General features: G+C 41.5%; 38 non-coding genes across 38 annotated transcripts; 20 read left to right on the top strand and 18 right to left on the bottom strand.

The window, feature by feature from the left end:
- The first annotated feature begins 163 nt into the window (after positions 1-163).
- On the top strand, positions 164-303 carry LOC117972045 (U4 spliceosomal RNA). The gene has a single exon (XR_004663297.1). It is a non-coding gene; the product is annotated as a U4 spliceosomal RNA (small nuclear RNA).
- Positions 304-542: 239 nt separating this feature from the next.
- LOC117972046 (U7 small nuclear RNA) lies at positions 543-599 on the bottom strand. Its single transcript, XR_004663298.1, has one exon. It is a non-coding gene; the product is annotated as a U7 small nuclear RNA (small nuclear RNA).
- A 554-nt stretch (positions 600-1,153) lies between these two features.
- On the bottom strand, positions 1,154-1,226 carry trnav-aac (transfer RNA valine (anticodon AAC)). The gene has a single exon. It is a non-coding gene; the product is annotated as a tRNA-Val (tRNA).
- Positions 1,227-1,353: 127 nt separating this feature from the next.
- Positions 1,354-1,426, top strand: trnav-cac (transfer RNA valine (anticodon CAC)). The gene has a single exon. It is a non-coding gene; the product is annotated as a tRNA-Val (tRNA).
- A 1,189-nt stretch (positions 1,427-2,615) lies between these two features.
- On the top strand, positions 2,616-2,755 carry LOC131700773 (U4 spliceosomal RNA). The gene has a single exon (XR_009308582.1). It is a non-coding gene; the product is annotated as a U4 spliceosomal RNA (small nuclear RNA).
- A 239-nt stretch (positions 2,756-2,994) lies between these two features.
- LOC131700815 (U7 small nuclear RNA) lies at positions 2,995-3,051 on the bottom strand. Its single transcript, XR_009308624.1, has one exon. It is a non-coding gene; the product is annotated as a U7 small nuclear RNA (small nuclear RNA).
- A 554-nt stretch (positions 3,052-3,605) lies between these two features.
- Positions 3,606-3,678, bottom strand: trnav-aac (transfer RNA valine (anticodon AAC)). The gene has a single exon. It is a non-coding gene; the product is annotated as a tRNA-Val (tRNA).
- Positions 3,679-3,805: 127 nt separating this feature from the next.
- On the top strand, positions 3,806-3,878 carry trnav-cac (transfer RNA valine (anticodon CAC)). The gene has a single exon. It is a non-coding gene; the product is annotated as a tRNA-Val (tRNA).
- Positions 3,879-5,058: 1,180 nt separating this feature from the next.
- trnav-cac (transfer RNA valine (anticodon CAC)) lies at positions 5,059-5,131 on the top strand. The gene has a single exon. It is a non-coding gene; the product is annotated as a tRNA-Val (tRNA).
- A 1,180-nt stretch (positions 5,132-6,311) lies between these two features.
- On the top strand, positions 6,312-6,384 carry trnav-cac (transfer RNA valine (anticodon CAC)). The gene has a single exon. It is a non-coding gene; the product is annotated as a tRNA-Val (tRNA).
- Positions 6,385-7,574: 1,190 nt separating this feature from the next.
- On the top strand, positions 7,575-7,714 carry LOC131700784 (U4 spliceosomal RNA). The gene has a single exon (XR_009308592.1). It is a non-coding gene; the product is annotated as a U4 spliceosomal RNA (small nuclear RNA).
- Positions 7,715-7,953: 239 nt separating this feature from the next.
- LOC131700816 (U7 small nuclear RNA) lies at positions 7,954-8,010 on the bottom strand. The gene has a single exon (XR_009308625.1). It is a non-coding gene; the product is annotated as a U7 small nuclear RNA (small nuclear RNA).
- Positions 8,011-8,564: 554 nt separating this feature from the next.
- On the bottom strand, positions 8,565-8,637 carry trnav-aac (transfer RNA valine (anticodon AAC)). Its single transcript has one exon. It is a non-coding gene; the product is annotated as a tRNA-Val (tRNA).
- Positions 8,638-8,764: 127 nt separating this feature from the next.
- Positions 8,765-8,837, top strand: trnav-cac (transfer RNA valine (anticodon CAC)). The gene has a single exon. It is a non-coding gene; the product is annotated as a tRNA-Val (tRNA).
- Positions 8,838-10,028: 1,191 nt separating this feature from the next.
- Positions 10,029-10,168, top strand: LOC131700794 (U4 spliceosomal RNA). The gene has a single exon (XR_009308603.1). It is a non-coding gene; the product is annotated as a U4 spliceosomal RNA (small nuclear RNA).
- Positions 10,169-10,407: 239 nt separating this feature from the next.
- Positions 10,408-10,464, bottom strand: LOC131700817 (U7 small nuclear RNA). Its single transcript, XR_009308626.1, has one exon. It is a non-coding gene; the product is annotated as a U7 small nuclear RNA (small nuclear RNA).
- A 554-nt stretch (positions 10,465-11,018) lies between these two features.
- trnav-aac (transfer RNA valine (anticodon AAC)) lies at positions 11,019-11,091 on the bottom strand. The gene has a single exon. It is a non-coding gene; the product is annotated as a tRNA-Val (tRNA).
- Positions 11,092-11,218: 127 nt separating this feature from the next.
- trnav-cac (transfer RNA valine (anticodon CAC)) lies at positions 11,219-11,291 on the top strand. Its single transcript has one exon. It is a non-coding gene; the product is annotated as a tRNA-Val (tRNA).
- Positions 11,292-12,481: 1,190 nt separating this feature from the next.
- On the top strand, positions 12,482-12,621 carry LOC131700802 (U4 spliceosomal RNA). Its single transcript, XR_009308611.1, has one exon. It is a non-coding gene; the product is annotated as a U4 spliceosomal RNA (small nuclear RNA).
- Positions 12,622-12,860: 239 nt separating this feature from the next.
- LOC131700818 (U7 small nuclear RNA) lies at positions 12,861-12,917 on the bottom strand. Its single transcript, XR_009308627.1, has one exon. It is a non-coding gene; the product is annotated as a U7 small nuclear RNA (small nuclear RNA).
- A 555-nt stretch (positions 12,918-13,472) lies between these two features.
- trnav-aac (transfer RNA valine (anticodon AAC)) lies at positions 13,473-13,545 on the bottom strand. Its single transcript has one exon. It is a non-coding gene; the product is annotated as a tRNA-Val (tRNA).
- A 127-nt stretch (positions 13,546-13,672) lies between these two features.
- On the top strand, positions 13,673-13,745 carry trnav-cac (transfer RNA valine (anticodon CAC)). Its single transcript has one exon. It is a non-coding gene; the product is annotated as a tRNA-Val (tRNA).
- A 1,190-nt stretch (positions 13,746-14,935) lies between these two features.
- LOC131700812 (U4 spliceosomal RNA) lies at positions 14,936-15,075 on the top strand. The gene has a single exon (XR_009308621.1). It is a non-coding gene; the product is annotated as a U4 spliceosomal RNA (small nuclear RNA).
- Positions 15,076-15,314: 239 nt separating this feature from the next.
- Positions 15,315-15,371, bottom strand: LOC131700819 (U7 small nuclear RNA). The gene has a single exon (XR_009308628.1). It is a non-coding gene; the product is annotated as a U7 small nuclear RNA (small nuclear RNA).
- A 555-nt stretch (positions 15,372-15,926) lies between these two features.
- Positions 15,927-15,998, bottom strand: trnav-aac (transfer RNA valine (anticodon AAC)). Its single transcript has one exon. It is a non-coding gene; the product is annotated as a tRNA-Val (tRNA).
- A 127-nt stretch (positions 15,999-16,125) lies between these two features.
- trnav-cac (transfer RNA valine (anticodon CAC)) lies at positions 16,126-16,198 on the top strand. The gene has a single exon. It is a non-coding gene; the product is annotated as a tRNA-Val (tRNA).
- A 1,190-nt stretch (positions 16,199-17,388) lies between these two features.
- Positions 17,389-17,528, top strand: LOC131700822 (U4 spliceosomal RNA). The gene has a single exon (XR_009308631.1). It is a non-coding gene; the product is annotated as a U4 spliceosomal RNA (small nuclear RNA).
- Positions 17,529-17,767: 239 nt separating this feature from the next.
- On the bottom strand, positions 17,768-17,824 carry LOC131700970 (U7 small nuclear RNA). The gene has a single exon (XR_009308779.1). It is a non-coding gene; the product is annotated as a U7 small nuclear RNA (small nuclear RNA).
- A 555-nt stretch (positions 17,825-18,379) lies between these two features.
- trnav-aac (transfer RNA valine (anticodon AAC)) lies at positions 18,380-18,451 on the bottom strand. Its single transcript has one exon. It is a non-coding gene; the product is annotated as a tRNA-Val (tRNA).
- Positions 18,452-18,578: 127 nt separating this feature from the next.
- On the top strand, positions 18,579-18,651 carry trnav-cac (transfer RNA valine (anticodon CAC)). Its single transcript has one exon. It is a non-coding gene; the product is annotated as a tRNA-Val (tRNA).
- A 1,190-nt stretch (positions 18,652-19,841) lies between these two features.
- LOC131700834 (U4 spliceosomal RNA) lies at positions 19,842-19,981 on the top strand. The gene has a single exon (XR_009308642.1). It is a non-coding gene; the product is annotated as a U4 spliceosomal RNA (small nuclear RNA).
- Positions 19,982-20,220: 239 nt separating this feature from the next.
- On the bottom strand, positions 20,221-20,277 carry LOC131700820 (U7 small nuclear RNA). Its single transcript, XR_009308629.1, has one exon. It is a non-coding gene; the product is annotated as a U7 small nuclear RNA (small nuclear RNA).
- A 555-nt stretch (positions 20,278-20,832) lies between these two features.
- On the bottom strand, positions 20,833-20,905 carry trnav-aac (transfer RNA valine (anticodon AAC)). Its single transcript has one exon. It is a non-coding gene; the product is annotated as a tRNA-Val (tRNA).
- A 127-nt stretch (positions 20,906-21,032) lies between these two features.
- trnav-cac (transfer RNA valine (anticodon CAC)) lies at positions 21,033-21,105 on the top strand. Its single transcript has one exon. It is a non-coding gene; the product is annotated as a tRNA-Val (tRNA).
- Positions 21,106-22,295: 1,190 nt separating this feature from the next.
- On the top strand, positions 22,296-22,435 carry LOC131700845 (U4 spliceosomal RNA). The gene has a single exon (XR_009308654.1). It is a non-coding gene; the product is annotated as a U4 spliceosomal RNA (small nuclear RNA).
- A 239-nt stretch (positions 22,436-22,674) lies between these two features.
- Positions 22,675-22,731, bottom strand: LOC131700821 (U7 small nuclear RNA). The gene has a single exon (XR_009308630.1). It is a non-coding gene; the product is annotated as a U7 small nuclear RNA (small nuclear RNA).
- Positions 22,732-23,286: 555 nt separating this feature from the next.
- trnav-aac (transfer RNA valine (anticodon AAC)) lies at positions 23,287-23,359 on the bottom strand. Its single transcript has one exon. It is a non-coding gene; the product is annotated as a tRNA-Val (tRNA).
- Positions 23,360-23,486: 127 nt separating this feature from the next.
- On the top strand, positions 23,487-23,559 carry trnav-cac (transfer RNA valine (anticodon CAC)). The gene has a single exon. It is a non-coding gene; the product is annotated as a tRNA-Val (tRNA).
- The last annotated feature ends 931 nt before the right edge of the window (positions 23,560-24,490 follow it).

Raw genomic sequence — 24,490 nt, forward strand, 5'->3', positions numbered from 1 at the left:
AAATAATGGACTCTGTTGAATTGTGAGGCTGCAGTGTCGATAATATAAACCTCTACGTTTGAGGGATCATTTAACTGTACTGTATTATATAGCAGTAACTTGCCCACCGGCAAGTCAAATGTCTTTGCTGTAGGGGGTAGCATTTAGTTATCCCAAGTTCTGTAGCTTTGCGCAGTGGCAGTATCATAGCCCATGAGGTTTGTCCGAGGCGTGATTATTGCTAGTTGAAAACTTTAACCAATACCCCGCCGTGGTGACTTGAAATATAGTCGCCGCTGGCAATTTTTGACAGTCTCACAGAGTCTGCTATCATGTAGTTGAAAGAACAGAACAAATGTTGACGCTTTGACATTCTGGGTTTGGTTTTGTATTCTACTGATTGGGCACAACATTTGAGTTGATCTTTTTACTCTTTATAACATACAAGTGTATTTACAAGGTTAGGGGCCGTTTCTCCTGTTGTGTCAATTATATTACTATGCAGCTGGCAGGCATTCGGAACGCGCACGCTAACAACGCGTCATCTTTCATTTTACAAAACACGGGGCATTCGACACGGAGAAAACCTTCTAGACAAATACTAAAAGAGCTAAACATCAATTTGCCTCCCCAGCCATGTTAATAGATATCTGGCTTTTTTGCAGTAGCATTAAAGTTGTGGTGACACACGAAAAAGAAACATGGAAATCTGTTTTGGGGTTGGGGAGTTAACCTACCAAACAATTTACGCACATGAATATATCATGAAAACAGCCATGCATGGAGGTCATGGGAACTCTCCGTTCTATTGCTTTCCTTTCTCCCAGATATATCATGCACATTATGTAACTTCTCTTCAAAGGCAATTTTAGTATTCAGACTGTAGTTGCAAAAATAATACAATATCTTTTGACTAGAGTTCATCTTTTAAAAACAACTACTTTGCCAACAGAAGAAAAAAAGGCTAACAGAAGACGGTTTCGCTCCGTCGACCTCTGGGTTATAAGGCTCAGCACGCTTCCGCTGCGCCACTCTGATACAGCTGCTTCTGGAATGAAACACCCATTAATAAAATAAAATAAATCAATCAATTCTCAGAGCAACTTTTTGACGCAGTCTGCTGCTGGACTCACAGAGAGCGGAGAAGACCGCAACAAAAAAACGAACAAGCACATGTTTCCACCCGGTTTCGAACCGGGGACCTTTCGCGTGTTAGGCGAACGTGATAACCACTACACTATGGAAACTTTCACATGTACATTGTTACATTCAGCTGGGCTTTAAGTGAAGACTGCCTTGCACTGCAGGATCCAAAATGGGTAATCGGCACTGTATGCTTAGAGCGCAACACACGGATCATTTAATAAGCAACATGTTTCCATAGTGTAGTGGTTATCACGTTCGCCTCACACGCGAAAGGTCCCCGGTTCGAAACCGGGTGGAAACACAGCACGGCATCTTTTTTTCACTGTATGTATTTATTCTCCCCAGGTAAACAGCCACCCAGACCAGAACGATGTATTTGTAGTGTGCATGGTGCATTGTCAATGCAAGTCTGACTGTATATTAAACGGAGTGAGAATGCACTCTGCAACGTTTTGGCTTCGACTGCTGCTTGACTCACAGAAACGACAATGTTGATACTCTGACTCTTCTTCTTAAAATGCATTTTAAAATGCGGAATGTTTTCAAATTCCATGAATTCGCAGGTCTGTACAGAACAAGACGACTATCTGGTCTCACAAAATGTTGCTGGTTCTCGTAGAACAAAGAAGAGTTTGATCAACTATGTCATTCATGCCGACAAAGCTCAGGAGGGCGATCGTTAGGTTGAATATCTAAATTTCCCGGGTTATATCCCGAGTTTCGACAGATGTCAGTTTATTCATATACCTACAGAATCACAGGTACAAATATTGCAGTTAAAGTTTATGCTTTTCAAATCCGTGCACGAAAGGGGGTGCCCAAATCAGAATGAAAGTCACGGGGGGAGTAATCAAAACATCGCAAAAGAAAAATACACTGCATTAAACAAATCATTTGGAGCGGTCTAAAATGAGCAATCCAGGTTCGATTCATTGTTTTGCCCTTTCGATGGCAGCAGTGTAAAAAAATGACCTGCACATTTCTCTGCTGGCTTCGGGTAGCAAACAAGAAGCAGCGATTTCCCATATGATCTAGTGGTTACGATTCCCGTTTTTTCACCCAGGTGACCAGGGTTCAACTCCCTGTATGCGAATTCATTTATTTACTTGTGGAGGTAATTGTCAGATAAAAGGATTGAAAAATGAAACCCCACATTGTAGGATGGGGAGACTTATAACTAGTGACCATTATATAAAAAAATAAATAACGTTTGCTTATGTTAGATGCAAGAGAGCGAGACAGATAGATTTGCATCTTGGTATCCCATCACTCCTATGTGCACCAAAGCAATGACGGTCTACACTTCAGTTCATATATAATCGGAATAAAAAAGTGGACTCTGTTGCATTGTGAGGCTGCAGTGTCGATAACATAAACCTCTACGTTTGAGGGATCATTTAACTGTACTGTATTATATCGCAGTAACTTGCCCACCGGCAAGTCAAATGTCTTTGCTGTAGGGGGTAGCATTTAGTTATCCCAAGTTCTGTAGCTTTGCGCAGTGGCAGTATCATAGCCCATGAGGTTTGTCCGAGGCGTGATTATTGCTAGTTGAAAACTTTAACCAATACCCCGCCGTGGTGACTTGAAATATAGTCGCCGCTGGCAATTTTTGACAGTCTCACAGAGTCTGCTATCATGTAGTTGAAAGAACAGAACAAATGTTGACGCTTTGACATTCTGGGTTTGGTTTTGTATTCTACTGATTGGGCACAACATTTGAGTTGATCTTTTTACTCTTTATAACATACAAGTGTATTTACAAGGTTAGGGGCCGTTTCTCCTGTTGTGTCAATTATATTACTATGCAGCTGGCAGGCATTCGGAACGCGCACGCTAACAACGCGTCATCTTTCATTTTACAAAACACGGGGCATTCGACACGGAGAAAACCTTCTAGACAAATACTAAAAGAGCTAAACATCAATTTGCCTCCCCAGCCATGTTAATAGATATCTGGCTTTTTTGCAGTAGCATTAAAGTTGTGGTGACACACGAAAAAGAAACATGGAAATCTGTTTTGGGGTTGGGGAGTTAACCTACCAAACAATTTACGCACATGAATATATCATGAAAACAGCCATGCATGGAGGTCATGGGAACTCTCCGTTCTATTGCTTTCCTTTCTCCCAGATATATCATGCACATTATGTAACTTCTCTTCAAAGGCAATTTTAGTATTCAGACTGTAGTTGCAAAAATAATACAATATCTTTTGACTAGAGTTCATCTTTTAAAAACAACTACTTTGCCAACAGAAGAAAAAAAGGCTAACAGAAGACGGTTTCGCTCCGTCGACCTCTGGGTTATAAGGCTCAGCACGCTTCCGCTGCGCCACTCTGATACAGCTGCTTCTCGAATGAAACACCCATTAATAAAATAAAATAAATCAATCAATTCTCAGAGCAACTTTTTGACGCAGTCTGCTGCTGGACTCACAGAGAGCGGAGAAGACCGCAACAAAAAAACGAACAAGCACATGTTTCCACCCGGTTTCGAACCGGGGAACTTTCGCGTGTTAGGCGAACGTGATAACCACTACACTATGGAAACTTTCACATGTACATTGTTACATTCAGCTGGGCTTTAAGTGAAGACTGCCTTGCATTGCAGGATCCAAAATGGGTAATCGGCACTGTATGCTTAGAGCGCAACACACGGATCGTTTATTAAGCAACATGTTTCCATAGTGTAGTGGTTATCACTTTCGCCTCACACGCGAACGGTCCCCGGTTCGAAACCGGGTGGAAACACAGCACGGCATATTTTTTTCACTGTATGTATTTATTCTCCCCAGGTAAACAGCCACCCAGACCAGAACGATGTATTTGTAGTGTGCATGGTGCATTGTCAATGCAAGTCTGACTGTATATTAAACGGAGTGAGAATGCACTCTGCAACGTTTTGGCTTCGACTGCTGCTTGACTCACAGAAACGACAATGTTGATACTCTGACTCTTCTTCTTAAAATGCATGTTAAAATGCGGAATGTTTTCAAATTCCATGAATTCGCAGGTCTGTACAGAACAAGACGACTATCTGGTCTCACAAAATGTTGCTGGTTCTCGTAGAACAAAGAAGAGTTTGATCAACTATGTCATTCATGCCGACAAAGCTCAGGAGGGCGATCGTTAGGTTGAATATCTAAATTTCCCGGGTTATATCCCGAGTTTCGACAGATGTCAGTTTATTCATATACCTACAGAATCACAGGTACAAATATTGCAGTTAAAGTTTATGCTTTTCAAATCCGTGCACGAAAGGGGGTGCCCAAATCAGAATAAAAGTCACGGGGGGAGTAATCAAAACATCGCAAAAGAAAAATACACTGCATTAAACAAATCATTTGGAGCGGTCTAAAATGAGCAATCCAGGTTCGATTCATTGTTTTGCCCTTTCGATGGCAGCAGTGTAAAAAAATGACCTGCACATTTCTCTGCTGGCTTCGGGTAGCAAACAAGAAGCAGTGATTTCCCATATGATCTAGTGGTTACGCTTCCCGTTTTTTCACCCAGGTGACCAGGGTTCAACTCCCTGTATGCGAATTCATTTATTTACTTGTGGAGGTAATTGTCAGATAAAAGGATTGAAAAATGAAACCCCACATTGTAGGATGGGGAGACTTATAACTAGTGACCATTATATAAAAAAATAAATAACGTTTGCTTATGTTAGATGCAAGAGAGCGAGACAGATAGATTTGCATCTTGGTATCCCATCACTCCTATGTGCACCAAAGCAATGACGGTCTACACTTCAGTTCATATATAATCGGAATAAAAAAGTGGACTCTGTTGCATTGTGAGGCTGCAGTGTCGATAACATAAACCTCTACGTTTGAGGGATCATTTAACTGTACTGTATTATATCCAAAATGGGTAATCGGCACTGTATGCTTAGAGCGCAACACACGGATCGTTTAATAAGCAACATGTTTCCATAGTGTAGTGGTTATCACGTTCGCCTCACACGCGAAAGGTCCCCGGTTCGAAACCGGGTGGAAACACAGCACGGCATATTTTTTTCACTGTATGTATTTATTCTCCCCAGGTAAACAGCCACCCAACCAGAACGATGTATTTGTAGTGTGCATGGTGCATTGTCAATGCAAGTCTGACTGTATATTAAACGGAGTGAGAATGCACTCTGCAACGTTTTGGCTTCGACTGCTGCTTGACTCACAGAAACGACAATGTTGATACTCTGACTCTTCTTCTTAAAATGCATGTTAAAATGCGGAATGTTTTCAAATTCCATGAATTCGCAGGTCTGTACAGAACAAGACGACTATCTGGTCTCACAAAATGTTGCTGGTTCTCGTAGAACAAAGAAGAGTTTGATCAACTATGTCATTCATGCCGACAAAGCTCAGGAGGGCGATCGTTAGGTTGAATATCTAAATTTCCCGGGTTATATCCCGAGTTTCGACAGATGTCAGTTTATTCATATACCTACAGAATCACAGGTACAAATATTGCAGTTAAAGTTTATGCTTTTCAAATCCGTGCACGAAAGGGGGTGCCCAAATCAGAATAAAAGTCACGAGGGGAGTAATCAAAACATCGCAAAAGAAAAATACACTGCATTAAACAAATCATTTGGAGCGGTCTAAAATGAGCAATCCAGGTTCGATTCATTGTTTTGCCCTTTCGATGGCAGCAGTGTAAAAAAATGACCTGCACATTTCTCTGCTGGCTTCGGGTAGCAAACAAGAAGCAGTGATTTCCCATATGATCTAGTGGTTACGATTCCCGTTTTTTCACCCAGGTGACCAGGGTTCAACTCCCTGTATGCGAATTCATTTATTTACTTGTGGAGGTAATTGTCAGATAAAAGGATTGAAAAATGAAACCCCACATTGTAGGATGGGGAGACTTATAACTAGTGACCATTATATAAAAAAAATAAATAACGTTTGCTTATGTTAGATGCAAGAGAGCGAGACAGATAGATTTGCATCTTGGTATCCCATCACTCCTATGTGCACCAAAGCAATGACGGTCTACACTTCAGTTCATATATAATCGGAATAAAAAAGTGGACTCTGTTGCATTGTGAGGCTGCAGTGTCGATAACATAAACCTCTACGTTTGAGGGATCATTTAACTGTACTGTATTATATCCAAAATGGGTAATCGGCACTGTATGCTTAGAGCGCAACACACGGATCGTTTAATAAGCAACATGTTTCCATAGTGTAGTGGTTATCACGTTCGCCTCACACGCGAAAGGTCCCCGGTTCGAAACCGGGTGGAAACACAGCACGGCATCTTTTTTTCACTGTATGTATTTATTCTCCCCAGGTAAACAGCCACCCAGACCAGAACGATGTATTTGTAGTGTGCATGGTGCATTGTCAATGCAAGTCTGACTGTATATTAAACGGAGTGAGAATGCACTCTGCAACGTTTTGGCTTCGACTGCTGCTTGACTCACAGAAACGACAATGTTGATACTCTGACTCTTCTTCTTAAAATGCATGTTAAAATGCGGAATGTTTTCAAATTCCATGAATTCGCAGGTCTGTACAGAACAAGACGACTATCTGGTCTCACAAAATGTTGCTGGTTCTCGTAGAACAAAGAAGAGTTTGATCAACTATGTCATTCATGCCGACAAAGCTCAGGAGGGCGATCGTTAGGTTGAATATCTAAATTTCCCGGGTTATATCCCGAGTTTCGACAGATGTCAGTTTATTCATATACCTACAGAATCACAGGTACAAATATTGCAGTTAAAGTTTATGCTTTTCAAATCCGTGCACGAAAGGGGGTGCCCAAATCAGAATGAAAGTCACGGGGGGAGTAATCAAAACATCGCAAAAGAAAAATACACTGCATTAAACAAATCATTTGGAGCGGTCTAAAATGAGCAATCCAGGTTCGATTCATTGTTTTGCCCTTTCGATGGCAGCAGTGTAAAAAAATGACCTGCACATTTCTCTGCTGGCTTCGGGTAGCAAACAAGAAGCAGCGATTTCCCATATGATCTAGTGGTTACGATTCCCGTTTTTTCACCCAGGTGACCAGGGTTCAACTCCCTGTATGCGAATTCATTTATTTACTTGTGGAGGTAATTGTCAGATAAAAGGATTGAAAAATGAAACCCCACATTGTAGGATGGGGAGACTTATAACTAGTGACCATTATATAAAAAAAATAAATAACGTTTGCTTATGTTAGATGCAAGAGAGCGAGACAGATAGATTTGCATCTTGGTATCCCATCACTCCTATGTGCACCAAAGCAATGACGGTCTACACTTCAGTTCATATATAATCGGAATAAAAAAGTGGACTCTGTTGCATTGTGAGGCTGCAGTGTCGATAACATAAACCTCTACGTTTGAGGGATCATTTAACTGTACTGTATTATATCGCAGTAACTTGCCCACCGGCAAGTCAAATGTCTTTGCTGTAGGGGGTAGCATTTAGTTATCCCAAGTTCTGTAGCTTTGCGCAGTGGCAGTATCATAGCCCATGAGGTTTGTCCGAGGCGTGATTATTGCTAGTTGAAAACTTTAACCAATACCCCGCCGTGGTGACTTGAAATATAGTCGCCGCTGGCAATTTTTGACAGTCTCACAGAGTCTGCTATCATGTAGTTGAAAGAACAGAACAAATGTTGACGCTTTGACATTCTGGGTTTGGTTTTGTATTCTACTGATTGGGCACAACATTTGAGTTGATCTTTTTACTCTTTATAACATACAAGTGTATTTACAAGGTTAGGGGCCGTTTCTCCTGTTGTGTCAATTATATTACTATGCAGCTGGCAGGCATTCGGAACGCGCACGCTAACAACGCGTCATCTTTCATTTTACAAAACACGGGGCATTCGACACGGAGAAAACCTTCTAGACAAATACTAAAAGAGCTAAACATCAATTTGCCTCCCCAGCCATGTTAATAGATATCTGGCTTTTTTGCAGTAGCATTAAAGTTGTGGTGACACACGAAAAAGAAACATGGAAATCTGTTTTGGGGTTGGGGAGTTAACCTACCAAACAATTTACGCACATGAATATATCATGAAAACAGCCATGCATGGAGGTCATGGGAACTCTCCGTTCTATTGCTTTCCTTTCTCCCAGATATATCATGCACATTATGTAACTTCTCTTCAAAGGCAATTTTAGTATTCAGACTGTAGTTGCAAAAATAATACAATATCTTTTGACTAGAGTTCATCTTTTAAAAACAACTACTTTGCCAACAGAAGAAAAAAAGGCTAACAGAAGACGGTTTCGCTCCGTCGACCTCTGGGTTATAAGGCTCAGCACGCTTCCGCTGCGCCACTCTGATACAGCTGCTTCGCGAATGAAACACCCATTAATAAAATAAAATAAATCAATCAATTCTCAGTGCAACTTTTTGACGCAGTCTGCTGCTGGACTCACAGAGAGCGGAGAAGACCGCAACAAAAAAACAAACAAGCACATGTTTCCACCCGGTTTCGAACCGGGGACCTTTCGCGTGTTAGGCGAACGTGATAACCACTACACTATGGAAACTTTCACATGTACATTGTTACATTCAGCTGGGCTTTAAGTGAAGACTGCCTTGCACTGCAGGATCCAAAATGGGTAATCGGCACTGTATGCTTAGAGCGCAACACACGGATCGTTTGTTAAGCAACATGTTTCCATAGTGTAGTGGTTATCACGTTCGCCTCACACGCGAAAGGTCCCCGGTTCGAAACCGGGTGGAAACACAGCACGGCATATTTTTTTCACTGTATGTATTTATTCTCCCCAGGTAAACAGCCACCCAGACCAGAACGATGTATTTGTAGTGTGCATGGTGCATTGTCAATGCAAGTCTGACTGTATATTAAACGGAGTGAGAATGCACTCTGCAACGTTTTGGCTTCGACTGCTGCTTGACTCACAGAAACGACAATGTTGATACTCTGACTCTTCTTCTTAAAATGCATGTTAAAATGCGGAATGTTTTCAAATTCCATGAATTCGCAGGTCTGTACAGAACAAGACGACTATCTGGTCTCACAAAATGTTGCTGGTTCTCGTAGAACAAAGAAGAGTTTGATCAACTATGTCATTCATGCCGACAAAGCTCAGGAGGGCGATCGTTAGGTTGAATATCTAAATTTCCCGGGTTATATCCCGAGTTTCGACAGATGTCAGTTTATTCATATACCTACAGAATCACAGGTACAAATATTGCAGTTAAAGTTTATGCTTTTCAAATCCGTGCACGAAAGGGGGTGCCCAAATCAGAATGAAAGTCACGGGGGGGAGTAATCAAAACATCGCAAAAGAAAAATACACTGCATTAAACAAATCATTTGGAGCGGTCTAAAATGAGCAATCCAGGTTCGATTCATTGTTTTGCCCTTTCGATGGCAGCAGTGTAAAAAAATGACCTGCACATTTCTCTGCTGGCTTCGGGTAGCAAACAAGAAGCAGCGATTTCCCATATGATCTAGTGGTTACGATTCCCGTTTTTTCACCCAGGTGACCAGGGTTCAACTCCCTGTATGCGAATTCATTTATTTACTTGTGGAGGTAATTGTCAGATAAAAGGATTGAAAAATGAAACCCCACATTGTAGGATGGGGAGACTTATAACTAGTGACCATTATATAAAAAAAATAAATAACGTTTGCTTATGTTAGATGCAAGAGAGCGAGACAGATAGATTTGCATCTTGGTATCCCATCACTCCTATGTGCACCAAAGCAATGACGGTCTACACTTCAGTTCATATATAATCGGAATAAAAAAGTGGACTCTGTTGCATTGTGAGGCTGCAGTGTCGATAACATAAACCTCTACGTTTGAGGGATCATTTAACTGTACTGTATTATATCGCAGTAACTTGCCCACCGGCAAGTCAAATGTCTTTGCTGTAGGGGGTAGCATTTAGTTATCCCAAGTTCTGTAGCTTTGCGCAGTGGCAGTATCATAGCCCATGAGGTTTGTCCGAGGCGTGATTATTGCTAGTTGAAAACTTTAACCAATACCCCGCCGTGGTGACTTGAAATATAGTCGCCGCTGGCAATTTTTGACAGTCTCACAGAGTCTGCTATCATGTAGTTGAAAGAACAGAACAAATGTTGACGCTTTGACATTCTGGGTTTGGTTTTGTATTCTACTGATTGGGCACAACATTTGAGTTGATCTTTTTACTCTTTATAACATACAAGAGTATTTACAAGGTTAGGGGCCGTTTCTCCTGTTGTGTCAATTATATTACTATGCAGCTGGCAGGCATTCGGAACGCGCACGCTAACAACGCGTCATCTTTCATTTTACAAAACACGGGGCATTCGACACGGAGAAAACCTTCTAGACAAATACTAAAAGAGCTAAACATCAATTTGCCTCCCCAGCCATGTTAATAGATATCTGGCTTTTTTGCAGTAGCATTAAAGTTGTGGTGACACACGAAAAAGAAACACGGAAATCTGTTTTGGGGTTGGGGAGTTAACCTACCAAACAATTTACGCACATGAATATATCATGAAAACAGCCATGCATGGAGGTCATGGAACTCTCCGTTCTATTGCTTTCCTTTCTCCCAGATATATCATGCACATTATGTAACTTCTCTTCAAAGGCAATTTTAGTATTCAGACTGTAGTTGCAAAAATAATACAATATCTTTTGACTAGAGTTCATCTTTTAAAAACAACTACTTTGCCAACAGAAGAAAAAAAAGGCTAACAGAAGACGGTTTCGCTCCGTCGACCTCTGGGTTATAAGGCTCAGCACGCTTCCGCTGCGCCACTCTGATACAGCTGCTTCTCGAATGAAACACCCATTAATAAAATAAAATAAATCAATCAATTCTCAGTGCAACTTTTTGACGCAGTCTGCTGCTGGACTCACAGAGAGCGGAGAAGACCGCAACAAAAAAACGAACAAGCACATGTTTCCACCCGGTTCCGAACCGGGGACCTTTCGCGTGTTAGGCGAACGTGATAACCACTACACTATGGAAACTTTCACATGTACATTGTTACATTCAGCTGGGCTTTAAGTGAAGACTGCCTTGCACTGCAGGATCCAAAATGGGTAATCGGCACTGTATGCTTAGAGCGCAACACACGGATCGTTTGTTAAGCAACATGTTTCCATAGTGTAGTGGTTATCACGTTCGCCTCACACGCGAAAGGTCCCCGGTTCGAAACCGGGTGGAAACACAGCACGGCATCTTTTTTTCACTGTATGTATTTATTCTCCCCAGGTAAACAGCCACCCAGACCAGAACGATGTATTTGTAGTGTGCATGGTGCATTGTCAATGCAAGTCTGACTGTATATTAAACGGAGTGAGAATGCACTCTGCAACGTTTTGGCTTCGACTGCTGCTTGACTCACAGAAACGACAATGTTGATACTCTGACTCTTCTTCTTAAAATGCATGTTAAAATGCGGAATGTTTTCAAATTCCATGAATTCGCAGGTCTGTACAGAACAAGACGACTATCTGGTCTCACAAAATGTTGCTGGTTCTCGTAGAACAAAGAAGAGTTTGATCAACTATGTCATTCATGCCGACAAAGCTCAGGAGGGCGATCGTTAGGTTGAATATCTAAATTTCCCGGGTTATATCCCGAGTTTCGACAGATGTCAGTTTATTCATATACCTACAGAATCACAGGTACAAATATTGCAGTTAAAGTTTATGCTTTTCAAATCCGTGCACGAAAGGGGGTGCCCAAATCAGAATGAAAGTCACGGGGGGAGTAATCAAAACATCGCAAAAGAAAAATACACTGCATTAAACAAATCATTTGGAGCGGTCTAAAATGAGCAATCCAGGTTCGATTCATTGTTTTGCCCTTTCGATGGCAGCAGTGTAAAAAAATGACCTGCACATTTCTCTGCTGGCTTCGGGTAGCAAACAAGAAGCAGTGATTTCCCATATGATCTAGTGGTTACGATTCCCGTTTTTTCACCCAGGTGACCAGGGTTCAACTCCCTGTATGCGAATTCATTTATTTACTTGTGGAGGTAATTGTCAGATAAAAGGATTGAAAAATGAAACCCCACATTGTAGGATGGGGAGACTTATAACTAGTGACCATTATATAAAAAAAATAAATAACGTTTGCTTATGTTAGATGCAAGAGAGCGAGACAGATAGATTTGCATCTTGGTATCCCATCACTCCTATGTGCACCAAAGCAATGACGGTCTACACTTCAGTTCATATATAATCGGAATAAAAAAGTGGACTCTGTTGCATTGTGAGGCTGCAGTGTCGATAACATAAACCTCTACGTTTGAGGGATCATTTAACTGTACTGTATTATATCGCAGTAACTTGCCCACCGGCAAGTCAAATGTCTTTGCTGTAGGGGGTAGCATTTAGTTATCCCAAGTTCTGTAGCTTTGCGCAGTGGCAGTATCATAGCCCATGAGGTTTGTCCGAGGCGTGATTATTGCTAGTTGAAAACTTTAACCAATACCCCGCCGTGGTGACTTGAAATATAGTCGCCGCTGGCAATTTTTGACAGTCTCACAGAGTCTGCTATCATGTAGTTGAAAGAACAGAACAAATGTTGACGCTTTGACATTCTGGGTTTGGTTTTGTATTCTACTGATTGGGCACAACATTTGAGTTGATCTTTTTACTCTTTATAACATACAAGTGTATTTACAAGGTTAGGGGCCGTTTCTCCTGTTGTGTCAATTATATTACTATGCAGCTGGCAGGCATTCGGAACGCGCACGCTAACAACGCGTCATCTTTCATTTTACAAAACACGGGGCATTCGACACGGAGAAAACCTTCTAGACAAATACTAAAAGAGCTAAACATCAATTTGCCTCCCCAGCCATGTTAATAGATATCTGGCTTTTTTGCAGTAGCATTAAAGTTGTGGTGACACACGAAAAAGAAACATGGAAATCTGTTTTGGGGTTGGGGAGTTAACCTACCAAACAATTTACGCACATGAATATATCATGAAAACAGCCATGCATGGAGGTCATGGGAACTCTCCGTTCTATTGCTTTCCTTTCTCCCAGATATATCATGCACATTATGTAACTTCTCTTCAAAGGCAATTTTAGTATTCAGACTGTAGTTGCAAAAATAATACAATATCTTTTGACTAGAGTTCATCTTTTAAAAACAACTACTTTGCCAACAGAAGAAAAAAAAGGCTAACAGAAGACGGTTTCGCTCCGTCGACCTCTGGGTTATAAGGCTCAGCACGCTTCCGCTGCGCCACTCTGATACAGCTGCTTCTCGAATGAAACACCCATTAATAAAATAAAATAAATCAATCAATTCTCAGTGCAACTTTTTGACGCAGTCTGCTGCTGGACTCACAGAGAGCGGAGAAGACCGCAACAAAAAAACGAACAAGCACATGTTTCCACCCGGTTTCGAACCGGGGACCTTTCGCGTGTTAGGCGAACGTGATAACCACTACACTATGGAAACTTTCACATGTACATTGTTACATTCAGCTGGGCTTTAAGTGAAGACTGCCTTGCACTGCAGGATCCAAAATGGGTAATCGGCACTGTATGCTTAGAGCGCAACACACGGATCGTTTGTTAAGCAACATGTTTCCATAGTGTAGTGGTTATCACGTTCGCCTCACACGCGAAAGGTCCCCGGTTCGAAACCGGGTGGAAACACAGCACGGCATCTTTTTTTCACTGTATGTATTTATTCTCCCCAGGTAAACAGCCACCCAGACCAGAACGATGTATTTGTAGTGTGCATGGTGCATTGTCAATGCAAGTCTGACTGTATATTAAACGGAGTGAGAATGCACTCTGCAACGTTTTGGCTTCGACTGCTGCTTGACTCACAGAAACGACAATGTTGATACTCTGACTCTTCTTCTTAAAATGCATGTTAAAATGCGGAATGTTTTCAAATTCCATGAATTCGCAGGTCTGTACAGAACAAGACGACTATCTGGTCTCACAAAATGTTGCTGGTTCTCGTAGAACAAAGAAGAGTTTGATCAACTATGTCATTCATGCCGACAAAGCTCAGGAGGGCGATCGTTAGGTTGAATATCTAAATTTCCCGGGTTATATCCCGAGTTTCGACAGATGTCAGTTTATTCATATACCTACAGAATCACAGGTACAAATATTGCAGTTAAAGTTTATGCTTTTCAAATCCGTGCACGAAAGGGGGTGCCCAAATCAGAATGAAAGTCACGGGGGGAGTAATCAAAACATCGCAAAAGAAAAATACACTGCATTAAACAAATCATTTGGAGCGGTCTAAAATGAGCAATCCAGGTTCGATTCATTGTTTTGCCCTTTCGATGGCAGCAGTGTAAAAAAATGACCTGCACATTTCTCTGCTGGCTTCGGGTAGCAAACAAGAAGCAGCGATTTCCCATATGATCTAGTGGTTACGATTCCCGTTTTTTCACCCAGGTGACCAGGGTTCAACTCCCTGTATGCGAATTCATTTATTTACTTGTGGAGGTAATTGTCAGATAAAAGGATTGAAAAATGAAACCCCACATTGTAGGATGGGGAGACTTATAACTAGTGACCATTATATAAAAAAAAAAAATAACGTTTGCTTATGTTAGATGCAAGAGAGCGAGACAGATAGATTTGCATCTTGGTATCCCATCACTCCTATGTGCACCAAAGCAATGACGGTCTACACTTCAGTTCATATATAATCGGAATAAAAAAGTGGACTCTGTTGCATTGTGAGGCTGCAGTGTCGATAACATAAACCTCTACGTTTGAGGGATCATTTAACTGTACTGTATTATATCGCAGTAACTTGCCCACCGGCAAGTCAAATGTCTTTGCTGTAGGGGGTAGCATTTAGTTATCCCAAGTTCTGTAGCTTTGCGCAGTGGCAGTATCATAGCCCATGAGGTTTGTCCGAGGCGTGATTATTGCTAGTTGAAAACTTTAACCAATACCCCGCCGTGGTGACTTGAAATATAGTCGCCGCTGGCAATTTTTGACAGTCTCACAGAGTCTGCTATCATGTAGTTGAAAGAACAGAACAAATGTTGACGCTTTGACATTCTGGGTTTGGTTTTGTATTCTACTGATTGGGCACAACATTTGAGTTGACCTTTTTACTCTTTATAACATACAAGTGTATTTACAAGGTTAGGGGCCGTTTCTCCTGTTGTGTCAATTATATTACTATGCAGCTGGCAGGCATTCGGAACGCGCACGCTAACAACGCGTCATCTTTCATTTTACAAAACACGGGGCATTCGACACGGAGAAAACCTTCTAGACAAATACTAAAAGAGCTAAACATCAATTTGCCTCCCCAGCCATGTTAGTAGATATCTGGCTTTTTTGCAGTAGCATTAAAGTTGTGGTGACACACGAAAAAGAAACATGGAAATCTGTTTTGGGGTTGGGGAGTTAACCTACCAAACAATTTACGCACATGAATATATCATGAAAACAGCCATGCATGGAGGTCATGGGAACTCTCCGTTCTATTGCTTTCCTTTCTCCCAGATATATCATGCACATTATGTAACTTCTCTTCAAAGGCAATTTTAGTATTCAGACTGTAGTTGCAAAAATAATACAATATCTTTTGACTAGAGTTCATCTTTTAAAAACAACTACTTTGCCAACAGAAGAAAAAAAGGCTAACAGAAGACGGTTTCGCTCCGTCGACCTCTGGGTTATAAGGCTCAGCACGCTTCCGCTGCGCCACTCTGATACAGCTGCTTCTCGAATGAAACACACATTAATAAAATAAAATAAATCAATCAATTCTCAGTGCAACTTTTTGACGCAGTCTGCTGCTGGACTCACAGAGAGCGGAGAAGACCGCAACAAAAAAAACGAACAAGCACATGTTTCCACCCGGTTTCGAACCGGGGACCTTTCGCGTGTTAGGCGAAGAGATAACCACTACACTATGGAAACTTTCACATGTACATTGTTACATTCAGCTGGGCTTTAAGTGAAGACTGCCTTGCACTGCAGGATCCAAAATGGGTAATCGGCACTGTATGCTTAGAGCGCAACACACGGATCGTTTGTTAAGCAACATGTTTCCATAGTGTAGTGGTTATCACGTTCGCCTCACACGCGAAAGGTCCCCGGTTCGAAACCGGGTGGAAACACAGCACGGCATCTTTTTTTCACTGTATGTATTTATTCTCCCCAGGTAAACAGCCACCCAGACCAGAACGATGTATTTGTAGTGTGCATGGTGCATTGTCAATGCAAGTCTGACTGTATATTAAACGGAGTGAGAATGCACTCTGCAACGTTTTGGCTTCGACTGCTGCTTGACTCACAGAAACGACAATGTTGATACTCTGACTCTTCTTCTTAAAATGCATGTTAAAATGCGGAATGTTTTCAAATTCCATGAATTCGCAGGTCTGTACAGAACAAGACGACTATCTGGTCTCACAAAATGTTGCTGGTTCTCGTAGAACAAAGAAGAGTTTGATCAACTATGTCATTCATGCCGACAAAGCTCAGGAGGGCGATCGTTAGGTTGAATATCTAAATTTCCCGGGTTATATCCCGAGTTTCGACAGATGTCAGTTTATTCATATACCTACAGAATCACAGGTACAAATATTGCAGTTAAAGTTTATGCTTTTCAAATCCGTGCACGAAAGGGGGTGCCCAAATCAGAATGAAAGTCACGGGGGGAGTAATCAAAACATCGCAAAAGAAAAATACACTGCATTAAACAAATCATTTGGAGCGGTCTAAAATGAGCAATCCAGGTTCGATTCATTGTTTTGCCCTTTCGATGGCAGCAGTGTAAAAAAATGACCTGCACATTTCTCTGCTGGCTTCGGGTAGCAAACAAGAAGCAGCGATTTCCCATATGATCTAGTGGTTACGATTCCCGTTTTTTCACCCAGGTGACCAGGGTTCAACTCCCTGTATGCGAATTCATTTATTTACTTGTGGAGGTAATTGTCAGATAAAAGGATTGAAAAATGAAACCCCACATTGTAGGATGGGGAGACTTATAACTAGTGACCATTATATAAAAAAAATAAATAACGTTTGCTTATGTTAGATGCAAGAGAGCGAGACAGATAGATTTGCATCTTGGTATCCCATCACTCCTATGTGCACCAAAGCAATGACGGTCTACACTTCAGTTCATATATAATCGGAATAAAAAAGTGGACTCTGTTGCATTGTGAGGCTGCAGTGTCGATAACATAAACCTCTACGTTTGAGGGATCATTTAACTGTACTGTATTATATCGCAGTAACTTGCCCACCGGCAAGTCAAATGTCTTTGCTGTAGGGGGTAGCATTTAGTTATCCCAAGTTCTGTAGCTTTGCGCAGTGGCAGTATCATAGCCCATGAGGTTTGTCCGAGGCGTGATTATTGCTAGTTGAAAACTTTAACCAATACCCCGCCGTGGTGACTTGAAATATAGTCGCCGCTGGCAATTTTTGACAGTCTCACAGAGTCTGCTATCATGTAGTTGAAAGAACAGAACAAATGTTGACGCTTTGACATTCTGGGTTTGGTTTTGTATTCTACTGATTGGGCACAACATTTGAGTTGATCTTTTTACTCTTTATAACATACAAGTGTATTTACAAGGTTAGGGGCCGTTTCTCCTGTTGTGTCAATTATATTACTATGCAGCTGGCAGGCATTCGGAACGCGCACGCTAACAACGCGTCATCTTTCATTTTACAAAACACGGGGCATTCGACACGGAGAAAACCTTCTAGACAAATACTAAAAGAGCTAATCATCAATTTGCCTCCCCAGCCATGTTAATAGATATCTGGCTTTTTTGCAGTAGCATTAAAGTTGTGGTGACACACGAAAAAGAAACATGGAAATCTGTTTTGGGGTTGGGGAGTTAACCTACCAAACAATTTACGCACATGAATATATCATGAAAACAGCCATGCATGGAGGTCATGGAAACTCTCCGTTCTATTGCTTTCCTTTCTCCCAGATATATCATGCACATTATGTAACTTCTCTTCAAAGGCAATTTTAGTATTCAGACTGTAGTTGCAAAAATAATACAATATCTTTTGACTAGAGTTCATCTTTTAAAAACAACTACTTTGCCAACAGAAGAAAAAAAGGCTAACAGAAGACGGTTTCGCTCCGTCGACCTCTGGGTTATAAGGCTCAGCACGCTTCCGCTGCGCCACTCTGATACAGCTGCTTCTCGAATGAAACACACATTAATAAAATAAAATAAATCAATCAATTCTCAGTGCAACTTTTTGACGCAGTCTGCTGCTGGACTCACAGAGAGCGGAGAAGACCGCAACAAAAAAAACGAACAAGCACATGTTTCCACCCGGTTTCGAACCGGGGACCTTTCGCGTGTTAGGCGAAGAGATAACCACTACACTATGGAAACTTTCACATGTACATTGTTACATTCAGCTGGGCTTTAAGTGAAGACTGCCTTGCACTGCAGGATCCAAAATGGGTAATCGGCACTGTATGCTTAGAGCGCAACACACGGATCGTTTGTTAAGCAACATGTTTCCATAGTGTAGTGGTTATCACGTTCGCCTCACACGCGAAAGGTCCCCGGTTCGAAACCGGGTGGAAACACAGCACGGCATCTTTTTTTCACTGTATGTATTTATTCTCCCCAGGTAAACAGCCACCCAGACCAGAACGATGTATTTGTAGTGTGCATGGTGCATTGTCAATGCAAGTCTGACTGTATATTAAACGGAGTGAGAATGCACTCTGCAACGTTTTGGCTTCGACTGCTGCTTGACTCACAGAAACGACAATGTTGATACTCTGACTCTTCTTCTTAAAATGCATGTTAAAATGCGGAATGTTTTCAAATTCCATGAATTCGCAGGTCTGTACAGAACAAGACGACTATCTGGTCTCACAAAATGTTGCTGGTTCTCGTAGAACAAAGAAGAGTTTGATCAACTATGTCATTCATGCCGACAAAGCTCAGGAGGGCGATCGTTAGGTTGAATATCTAAATTTCCCGGGTTATATCCCGAGTTTCGACAGATGTCAGTTTATTCATATACCTACAGAATCACAGGTACAAATATTGCAGTTAAAGTTTATGCTTTTCAAATCCGTGCACGAAAGGGGGTGCCCAAATCAGAATGAAAGTCACGGGGGGAGTAATCAAAACATCGCAAAAGAAAAATACACTGCATTAAACAAATCATTTGGAGCGGTCTAAAATGAGCAATCCAGGTTCGATTCATTGTTTTGCCCTTTCGATGGCAGCAGTGTAAAAAAATGACCTGCACATTTCTCTGCTGGCTTCGGGTAGCAAACAAGAAGCAGCGATTTCCCATATGATCTAGTGGTTACGATTCCCGTTTTTTCACCCAGGTGACCAGGGTTCAACTCCCTGTATGCGAATTCATTTATTTACTTGTGGAGGTAATTGTCAGATAAAAGGATTGAAAAATGAAACCCCACATTGTAGGATGGGGAGACTTATAACTAGTGACCATTATATAAAAAAAATAAATAACGTTTGCTTATGTTAGATGCAAGAGAGCGAGACAGATAGATTTGCATCTTGGTATCCCATCACTCCTATGTGCACCAAAGCAATGACGGTCTACACTTCAGTTCATATATAATCGGAATAAAAAAGTGGACTCTGTTGCATTGTGAGGCTGCAGTGTCGATAACATAAACCTCTACGTTTGAGGGATCATTTAACTGTACTGTATTATATCGCAGTAACTTGCCCACCGGCAAGTCAAATGTCTTTGCTGTAGGGGGTAGCATTTAGTTATCCCAAGTTCTGTAGCTTTGCGCAGTGGCAGTATCATAGCCCATGAGGTTTGTCCGAGGCGTGATTATTGCTAGTTGAAAACTTTAACCAATACCCCGCCGTGGTGACTTGAAATATAGTCGCCGCTGGCAATTTTTGACAGTCTCACAGAGTCTGCTATCATGTAGTTGAAAGAACAGAACAAATGTTGACGCTTTGACATTCTGGGTTTGGTTTTGTATTCTACTGATTGGGCACAACATTTGAGTTGATCTTTTTACTCTTTATAACATACAAGTGTATTTACAAGGTTAGGGGCCGTTTCTCCTGTTGTGTCAATTATATTACTATGCAGCTGGCAGGCATTCGGAACGCGCACGCTAACAACGCGTCATCTTTCATTTTACAAAACACGGGGCATTCGACACGGAGAAAACCTTCTAGACAAATACTAAAAGAGCTAAACATCAATTTGCCTCCCCAGCCATGTTAATAGATATCTGGCTTTTTTGCAGTAGCATTAAAGTTGTGGTGACACACGAAAAAGAAACACGGAAATCTGTTTTGGGGTTGGGGAGTTAACCTACCAAACAATTTACGCACATGAATATATCATGAAAACAGCCATGCATGGAGGTCATGGGAACTCTCCGTTCTATTGCTTTCCTTTCTCCCAGATATATCATGCACATTATGTAACTTCTCTTCAAAGGCAATTTTAGTATTCAGACTGTAGTTGCAAAAATAATACAATATCTTTTGACTAGAGTTCATCTTTTAAAAACAACTACTTTGCCAACAGAAGAAAAAAAAGGCTAACAGAAGACGGTTTCGCTCCGTCGACCTCTGGGTTATAAGGCTCATCACGCTTCCGCTGCGCCACTCTGATACAGCTGCTTCTCGAATGAAACACCCATTAATAAAATAAAATAAATCAATCAATTCTCAGTGCAACTTTTTGACGCAGTCTGCTGCTGGACTCACAGAGAGCGGAGAAGACCGCAACAAAAAAACGAACAAGCACATGTTTCCACCCGGTTCCGAACCGGGGACCTTTCGCGTGTTAGGCGAACGTGATAACCACTACACTATGGAAACTTTCACATGTACATTGTTACATTCAGCTGGGCTTTAAGTGAAGACTGCCTTGCACTGCAGGATCCAAAATGGGTAATCGGCACTGTATGCTTAGAGCGCAACACACGGATCGTTTGTTAAGCAACATGTTTCCATAGTGTAGTGGTTATCACGTTCGCCTCACACGCGAAAGGTCCCCGGTTCGAAACCGGGTGGAAACACAGCACGGCATCTTTTTTTCACTGTATGTATTTATTCTCCCCAGGTAAACAGCCACCCAGACCAGAACGATGTATTTGTAGTGTGCATGGTGCATTGTCAATGCAAGTCTGACTGTATATTAAACGGAGTGAGAATGCACTCTGCAACGTTTTGGCTTCGACTGCTGCTTGACTCACAGAAACGACAATGTTGATACTCTGACTCTTCTTCTTAAAATGCATGTTAAAATGCGGAATGTTTTCAAATTCCATGAATTCGCAGGTCTGTACAGAACAAGACGACTATCTGGTCTCACAAAATGTTGCTGGTTCTCGTAGAACAAAGAAGAGTTTGATCAACTATGTCATTCATGCCGACAAAGCTCAGGAGGGCGATCGTTAGGTTGAATATCTAAATTTCCCGGGTTATATCCCGAGTTTCGACAGATGTCAGTTTATTCATATACCTACAGAATCACAGGTACAAATATTGCAGTTAAAGTTTATGCTTTTCAAATCCGTGCACGAAAGGGGGTGCCCAAATCAGAATGAAAGTCACGGGGGGAGTAATCAAAACATCGCAAAAGAAAAATACACTGCATTAAACAAATCATTTGGAGCGGTCTAAAATGAGCAATCCAGGTTCGATTCATTGTTTTGCCCTTTCGATGGCAGCAGTGTAAAAAAATGACCTGCACATTTCTCTGCTGGCTTCGGGTAGCAAACAAGAAGCAGCGATTTCCCATATGATCTAGTGGTTACGATTCCCGTTTTTTCACCCAGGTGACCAGGGTTCAACTCCCTGTATGCGAATTCATTTATTTACTTGTGGAGGTAATTGTCAGATAAAAGGATTGAAAAATGAAACCCCACATTGTAGGATGGGGAGACTTATAACTAGTGACCATTATATAAAAAAAATAAATAACGTTTGCTTATGTTAGATGCAAGAGAGCGAGACAGATAGATTTGCATCTTGGTATCCCATCACTCCTATGTGCACCAAAGCAATGACGGTCTACACTTCAGTTCATATATAATCGGAATAAAAAAGTGGACTCTGTTGCATTGTGAGGCTGCAGTGTCGATAACATAAACCTCTACGTTTGAGGGATCATTTAACTGTACTGTATTATATCGCAGTAACTTGCCCACCGGCAAGTCAAATGTCTTTGCTGTAGGGGGTAGCATTTAGTTATCCCAAGTTCTGTAGCTTTGCGCAGTGGCAGTATCATAGCCCATGAGGTTTGTCCGAGGCGTGATTATTGCTAGTTGAAAACTTTAACCAATACCCCGCCGTGGTGACTTGAAATATAGTCGCCGCTGGCAATTTTTGACAGTCTCACAGAGTCTGCTATCATGTAGTTGAAAGAACAGAACAAATGTTGACGCTTTGACATTCTGGGTTTGGTTTTGTATTCTACTGATTGGGCACAACATTTGAGTTGATCTTTTTACTCTTTATAACATACAAGTGTATTTACAAGGTTAGGGGCCGTTTCTCCTGTTGTGTCAATTATATTACTATGCAGCTGGCAGGCATTCGGAACGCGCACGCTAACAACGCGTCATCTTTCATTTTACAAAACACGGGGCATTCGACACGGAGAAAACCTTCTAGACAAATACTAAAAGAGCTAAACATCAATTTGCCTCCCCAGCCATGTTAATAGATATCTGGCTTTTTTGCAGTAGCATTAAAGTTGTGGTGACACACGAAAAAGAAACACGGAAATCTGTTTTGGGGTTGGGGAGTTAACCTACCAAACAATTTACGCACATGAATATATCATGAAAACAGCCATGCATGGAGGTCATGGGAACTCTCCGTTCTATTGCTTTCCTTTCTCCCAGATATATCATGCACATTATGTAACTTCTCTTCAAAGGCAATTTTAGTATTCAGACTGTAGTTGCAAAAATAATACAATATCTTTTGACTAGAGTTCATCTTTTAAAAACAACTACTTTGCCAACAGAAGAAAAAAAAGGCTAACAGAAGACGGTTTCGCTCCGTCGACCTCTGGGTTATAAGGCTCAGCACGCTTCCGCTGCGCCACTCTGATACAGCTGCTTCTCGAATGAAACACCCATTAATAAAATAAAATAAATCAATCAATTCTCAGTGCAACTTTTTGACGCAGTCTGCTGCTGGACTCACAGAGAGCGGAGAAGACCGCAACAAAAAAACGAACAAGCACATGTTTCCACCCGGTTTCGAACCGGGGACCTTTCGCGTGTTAGGCGAACGTGATAACCACTACACTATGGAAACTTTCACATGTACATTGTTACATTCAGCTGGGCTTTAAGTGAAGACTGCCTTGCACTGCAGGATCCAAAATGGGTAATCGGCACTGTATGCTTAGAGCGCAACACACGGATCGTTTGTTAAGCAACATGTTTCCATAGTGTAGTGGTTATCACGTTCGCCTCACACGCGAAAGGTCCCCGGTTCGAAACCGGGTGGAAACACAGCACGGCATCTTTTTTTCACTGTATGTATTTATTCTCCCCAGGTAAACAGCCACCCAGACCAGAACGATGTATTTGTAGTGTGCATGGTGCATTGTCAATGCAAGTCTGACTGTATATTAAACGGAGTGAGAATGCACTCTGCAACGTTTTGGCTTCGACTGCTGCTTGACTCACAGAAACGACAATGTTGATACTCTGACTCTTCTTCTTAAAATGCATGTTAAAATGCGGAATGTTTTCAAATTCCATGAATTCGCAGGTCTGTACAGAACAAGACGACTATCTGGTCTCACAAAATGTTGCTGGTTCTCGTAGAACAAAGAAGAGTTTGATCAACTATGTCATTCATGCCGACAAAGCTCAGGAGGGCGATCGTTAGGTTGAATATCTAAATTTCCCGGGTTATATCCCGAGTTTCGACAGATGTCAGTTTATTCATATACCTACAGAATCACAGGTACAAATATTGCAGTTAAAGTTTATGCTTTTCAAATCCGTGCACGAAAGGGGGTGCCCAAATCAGAATGAAAGTCACGGGGGGGAGTAATCAAAACATCGCAAAAGAAAAATACACTGCATTAAACAAATCATTTGGAGCGGTCTAAAATGAGCAATCCAGGTTCGATTCATTGTTTTGCCCTTTCGATGGCAGCAGTGTAAAAAAATGACCTGCACATTTCTCTGCTGGCTTCGGGTAGCAAACAAGAAGCAGCGATTTCCCATATGATCTAGTGGTTACGATTCCCGTTTTTTCACCCAGGTGACCAGGGTTCAACTCCCTGTATGCGAATTCATTTATTTACTTGTGGAGGTAATTGTCAGATAAAAGGATTGAAAAATGAAACCCCACATTGTAGGATGGGGAGACTTATAACTAGTGACCATTATATAAAAAAAATAAATAACGTTTGCTTATGTTAGATGCAAG

Source organism: Acipenser ruthenus, chromosome 24 (assembly GCF_902713425.1).
Source record: "Acipenser ruthenus chromosome 24, fAciRut3.2 maternal haplotype, whole genome shotgun sequence".
NCBI lineage: Eukaryota > Metazoa > Chordata > Actinopteri > Acipenseriformes > Acipenseridae > Acipenser > Acipenser ruthenus.